Source organism: Rosa rugosa, chromosome 3 (assembly GCF_958449725.1).
Source record: "Rosa rugosa chromosome 3, drRosRugo1.1, whole genome shotgun sequence".
Taxonomy (NCBI): domain Eukaryota; kingdom Viridiplantae; phylum Streptophyta; class Magnoliopsida; order Rosales; family Rosaceae; genus Rosa; species Rosa rugosa.
The window spans coordinates 25,980,758-25,986,990 of record NC_084822.1 but is presented as its reverse complement, the minus strand read 5'-3'; the positions used below and the strand labels follow the sequence as shown (position 1 = coordinate 25,986,990).

At 39.5% G+C, this 6,233-nt stretch overlaps 1 long non-coding RNA gene across 1 annotated transcript; it reads right to left on the bottom strand.

The window, feature by feature from the left end:
- Positions 1 to 334: 334 nt before the first annotated feature.
- LOC133736208 (uncharacterized) lies at positions 335 to 3,087 on the bottom strand. Its single transcript, XR_009859457.1, has 3 exons — positions 2,812 to 3,087; positions 2,034 to 2,109; positions 335 to 518 (listed from the first exon to the last, which is right to left on the bottom strand). It is a non-coding gene; the product is annotated as an uncharacterized LOC133736208 (long non-coding RNA).
- Positions 3,088 to 6,233: the final 3,146 nt, after the last annotated feature.

The following is a 6,233-nucleotide window of genomic DNA, read 5'->3' as shown; positions in this document are numbered from 1 at the left end:
AAAAACATCAATTTCAAGAGGCTCGTTTGATGACTAGAAAGGACTGCTGTCTAGTCATCTCATGCCATCAGGGGGGGACTGCCACCCAGATGACGCATCGGAAGGGACTGCCAACCAGATTAAGAGGCGGTGGGTAGAAGGGACTGCCAACTAACTACCTCATGTCATCTGGAAGGGATTGCCACCCAAATGACGCATCGGAAGGGACTGCCAACCAGCTACCTCATGTCATGTCACGCCCCGAATTTTGAATAACAAATTCAAATCCGAAACATGAATTAAACAACTTAAACAAATAAACGTTCTGAATTTTTTTTTCAGAAACAACCTCGCCACTCACGCTCAAATTCAAAACTCGAAGACCTCGAGTTAATTATTACAACTCACTCGTACAAAGTAAATTGTAAAGCTCTAATGAGCATAACAAACCTCACAACTGAAAATCAGAGTATTACAAAGCAGCTACTCTACACGGTTCGATCACCTTCCTGAATTCTCCAGTCCTGTAGGATTATCCGCTACACCGTTTGAATAGTGTACCGGGATTGCAACAACAAAAACCCGGTAAGCTTTTGACAGCCAGTATGAGTAAAAGAAAGAATGGTTGATTTATTATAACACAGTACTTTTAACTCAAGTAACAACCAACAATTTCAACATCCACAAAGAAAACCACAATCTCGATAATCGATCACCAAAATCATTAACTCCAAATCATTTGAAATCACACACAAAGAAATCAAATGAATCACTCATCTCTACTCTTAACAAGATGTCTTTATCCCCACAATACGGAATAATATTTCTCAACTTTCTACAAGTCTCATCCATCACTGCACTTCCCAATTAAACTAATAAGAACATTAATCATGCATAGAAAATTAATTCAGGAAATAACCAACACGCATAAAATCAGAAGTCATAGTAATCCCTGCATATAATTTAGTTCAGGAGATTACATTAAAATCAAACAATAAAATGAAAACGAGAAATAAACGGGAAATCGAACCATAGAAATGATCAAGGAAATAAATAGAGATAATAAACAATATAACCGAAAAAGAAGAAAAGAGAAAAAGAATAGAAATTTAAACAAAAGAATTAACAAGGAAATTAATTAAAAACATCATCAACTCACACTAATAAATCCATCCAAAACTCAACACCTTTTACCAAAAGGACTCTTACAAGTCACATCGTGACAAAATCATAGGAAATGTTAACCTAACAAATCATTATGAAAATCCGGTCCAACCTGGACACGTTGGCAGACAGACTAGAGCTCTAACTGATCGAAATCACTAACCGGGCCAAAGGCGTAATTACGATATATTGCCTGAGGATGCAACCTGCAAACCCCGGATCTTTAGGCCAACCTGACCCTTAGATCAAAACATTTAAGCGAGTCGCACTGGACCCAAAATGTTAAAACAAATCAAACGGAGAAATCACAACCTGTGACTCTCAAATCCTCAGACCACCGGTCGTCAGATTAAAACATTTAAAATGGTCATACCGGACCTGAAAATGTTTCCCAACCCAAAAGGAGAAATCACAACCTGCAACTCCCCAAATCCTCAAACACTTTTCAAAACAATAGAAATACCATTTCCCACGACATATTGTTTCCCGAAAAGTCATACCCAAAAACAATATATGAACTCACTCACAAATATTGTTTGCATCACAACAATTCTACCAATACATATATGTTTCCGACATATGTAAATATTCAATTCAATAATCCACATACCACAATGCCACACCATCCATATATATATTCCATATAAATATATATATACGTAATTATCCGCTCAGGGATAATCACTAATACCAACTATAGTCCACACAATAAAATCGTGAAATTCATTTTTATAGTTTAAATACATTTTACTTACCTATGGACCGTAGTTGATCAAGCCCATATGATTTAAAACAAATATTTATTTCATAAATATTTTCACACAATTACGACAAAATAAAGTAATTAAATTTATTCGGTTCGTAATATGAACCACGTGAGGTTTACTCACCTCGATATTCCCGCTGCGTCTTCAATTCAACACAATACACACCGAAACCGCTCACCCAAGGGAGACCGTCAATCACCTAATCAAACATGACCTTAACTTAGCCAACAACTCAAAAACATACTCAAACGACAATCCAACGGTCAGATTCTAATTTAATGATGATCCAACGGTCGGATCGAAATTATACGATGATCCAACGGTCGGATCCTCACGGATCGCCCTCAGGATCATCCTCCAAAATTATCACGAAGATCCAACGGTCGGATCTTCCTGAATCGTCCTTACAAACATCTCCACAAAATTATACGAAAATCTGACGGTCGGATTCTCACGAATCGCTTTCCGAATCACCATTTCTCAATTATACGAATATCCAACGGTCGGATCTTCGTCCGTGACCACACAAAGTCATCGGGACAGTCATACGATCAACATATCAAATCTACAATTCCATCAGACGGTCTGATCTTCACAGATCACAAATCGAACGATCGAAATCGATCGAAACTTAAAAATTCATAACTTAATCATACGATATCCAAAAATTACGTGTAATATACCAAAATGATCGTATTGAAATATAGAATCTGAAAATGTACAGAAACCATATTTTTGATCCCCGGAGGTGGCCGGAAAGGGCCGCCGGAGTTAGTGGCAGAGCCGCCGCCGACCACCGCCAATGGTGTCGGGGCCGGGCTGCTCTTCTTCCTCTCATCATGCTTAACAATTTTCATAACTACCATGTAAGCTGAAAATGACCGGAAGTGGTTGAAATTACCTAAAACAGTCGAGGTGGCCGGAATTTTTCCAGAAACCGGCGAGAATTTGCAGAAACTGGCGAAGCTCCGATCAACGTAAAAATGTCCTCCTTTCGCTTCGATTCCTTCAGGAGACTTGTTCAGAACTTAAAGACGAACTCACTGGTTCAAGAATCACTCAAAACGAAGCTCTACAGCTCGAGATATCTTGATCGAAAGCGTCGGTGGCCGGAAAATTTCCAGAATCCGGCGAGCTTGAATTCCGACGTAAAAACTTCAATTTCTCGCTTCGATCCCTTCATGAAAGTTTTTCAAAACTTCAATCTGAGTTCACCAGCTCAAGAATCACAAGAAATGATGGTCTGTAGCTCGAGATATCCGGATCGATAGCTCCGGTTTCGTTCTTGGTTGGGTTTGACTTGCAGCCACTGCTACGGGCCACGCCGCCATGTGAGGCTGCTTCTGGGAGCTTCAGGAAGATGAGGCGAGCTTGTGGATGGATTTTGGTGAGGATTGGTGACCGGTAGCTTGAGATATCAAGCTTGGTTCCAAAACGAGCTCAAACCGGGCGGAGTTTCCCGCCGCCGCTGGTGGCCGTGTCACGGTGCAAGGCTGCCTCTGGCAGCTGCGCAAGGCTGAGACGAAGCAAAAGGAAGTGGTTCGACGCCGTTTGGTGGCCGGTGGAGGTAGAGAGAGACCGAAGAGCCTTTGCTCTGTTCTTCGGTTTCGGTCGAGCGAGAGAGAGAGAGAGAGAGAGAGAATTGTCTGCTTCTTTCAATTATGCAGACATGTATGATGATTAGAACAACCGGCCTTGAATCAAGGTACACCTTACCTTTTAACAAAGGTGTTTGCCACCAAATTGTTTTGAATAAAAAAAACAGGTTATTACATGTCATCTGGAAGGGACTGCCACCCAGATGACGCATCGGAAGGGACTGCCAACCGGGGATATAGTCTGGAAGGGACAGCCAACCAGCTACCTCATGTCATCTGGAAGGGATTGCCACCCAAATGACGCATCGGAAGAGACTGCCAACCGGGATATAGTCTGGAAGGGACTGCCAACCAGGTAATATACGCATGCGCCAAAGATAGCCTCCTTGATAAACTGGAAACAACCTCTTTCAATTACTTGCTTTCGGAAAGAAACTCGATATTACTTCAAGGCTGATAAGTGCGGAGCTCAAAACTCAATAAATCTCGATAATTCAACCATGCTCAAATATTTGCTAAATCCTTCGTACTCGTATATCATCATATAAATTGATATTCGAAATCAATAATTCTCATAATATTTTCTTAATCAATCACTTCCCGAAAATCGTTTCCCAACTCAATAACTCATAAATAAATAGCTTGAAAAATCTATTGAAAGCCCTCGGGAAGGAAATCCACTAAAAATCCCGTAACTCATAGAGCATAATAAATCTCAAGAAATCAAGCTCATAAAATCATAATACTCAATAATTCAAATAATAAATTAAACCTCAATCGGAAAATAATAATATACTGCATGCACATTTAATTTAAAATAAATGTCCACTCACAGTACTATTTAGGCGACCACGCTACCGGTTTCCTACGTCGAGCAGTAGCTCGGCACGTCGCCCTGTATACAATTATAATTCGTGAATGACAATCAGGAATTTAAATACAATTCCAATGTCCTATTCTCATAAATCAACATTTTCATTTCTTCACCAATTTAACCCAAACTTCACCATTAACACCAATTCATTAATTTAAAGGTTCTAGGGCAGAACCAAGAGAAATCCGGCTGTCAGATTCTCGTAAATCGTTAACCGAAATTCTAAAATTCGGAAAAATTCACCGATACAAAACTTCTCCAATGTCCACCAAAATCACATAAACAAGCTCTACAATATTTATAGGATTTAATTGGCTAAAAACAAGAATTACAAACCTGCTCTACGCGCCATCTACAGTGGCAGCGCGCGGGCCCCACACGCCGCCGGCCACCAAATTTCATCCACAGCATCATCTCAACATTCTAAGCATCTTTCACAACTACAACAAATCCAGAAAACGACTAGAAGTACCTCAACAATTATGGAGAAGTTTCAACCGAATTGTGAATAGTAACCCAGAATTTCAAATCTTCGATTCTTCCTTCTCACGTCAAATCACTGTAAAATACTTGGGGAGCATCATCTACGTCCCAAGGCACTTCCAAAGAACCTAATTTGATCGTCTGGGGTGGCCGAAATCGGAAGAAACCGGCGATGACCTCAATCTGCTACAGTGACTGTCCTCTTCTTCTCGTTTCTACACCTTCCACAGTTCATAATAAGCTACCAAACGAACCCAGAAATGAAGAGAAGGAAGAGAGCTTTCCAACGACATCTTATACGTCAAAATCCGTCGTTGGATGAAGGAGTTATGGCCGGAAGAAGGTGAAGAGGTCGGAGAGGAAGAGAGAATCGGGGAGAGAGAAGAGAGAGAGCTCGGTAAGTTTCCGTTTTCGGAAACTTACCACAGTAACTCGGCTATTTATAGAAAATTATCATGAACAGTAACTTTACCTTTTCGCTTATAACTTTTGCATACGAACTCCGATTTTTACGTACCACATATGCACGCCCTCGGTTTATCGTCCTCTACAACTTTCATTAAGAACATTTTCTCAAATTTTGACCCAAACAAAAAGTCAACTTTTAGGGCCCCCTAAAATGTCGAAACGGAGCCAAAAAGTAAATGTAAATGTCGTTTACCCATCGAAAGACTCGTAAAATGGTAAATTTAGGTTCGGGACGTTATAGTACTACCACATCTTCTTATTCTGTCTGTAGATGGCAGCGGAAGGTTATGTAATGGCCACTCTGGCCTTAGGTTGACAAAAATTTCTAGTAATTTGATAACACTCCAAGAATACTATCTGGATGTGTTAAGATATGATTGTAATCCAACTCTATTGAGTTTCTATCTATAAAATTATTTTCTTGATTAAAAAAAAAAAGGTTTGCAATTCTTTTAGTTTTCTTTCCACAGATAATTTCAGATTTCTTTTCCTTATTGTGATGAGTTCTTCTCTCAGTAAGGTATGTTATGTTGTATTCTATACATGTATCTCTACATACCCACTTGCTTCATTGGTCAAGATATGTGTTATAATGGAGTGAATATCTACTACAAGTGATGTGTTTTAAAATGTTACTAGCAAGCGCACGAATCAATTGCAACACAGAAGTGCAAGAGCAAGGTCGAACCCACAAGAACTGTATGAAATAGGAAAAACTAACTGAACCAAAATTAATTTAACACTAACCTAGTTGAATGTGATTTAACTAAACTTGTAAAAATGAAAAAAAAAATAGATAAAGATTGCCTTGATGACGAAGTAACTAAGGTATCGGATTCCACCACATTACTCAATAATTCCCTCAGTACTCTCTACCAATTCCCAAATTAGGAGTAGCAA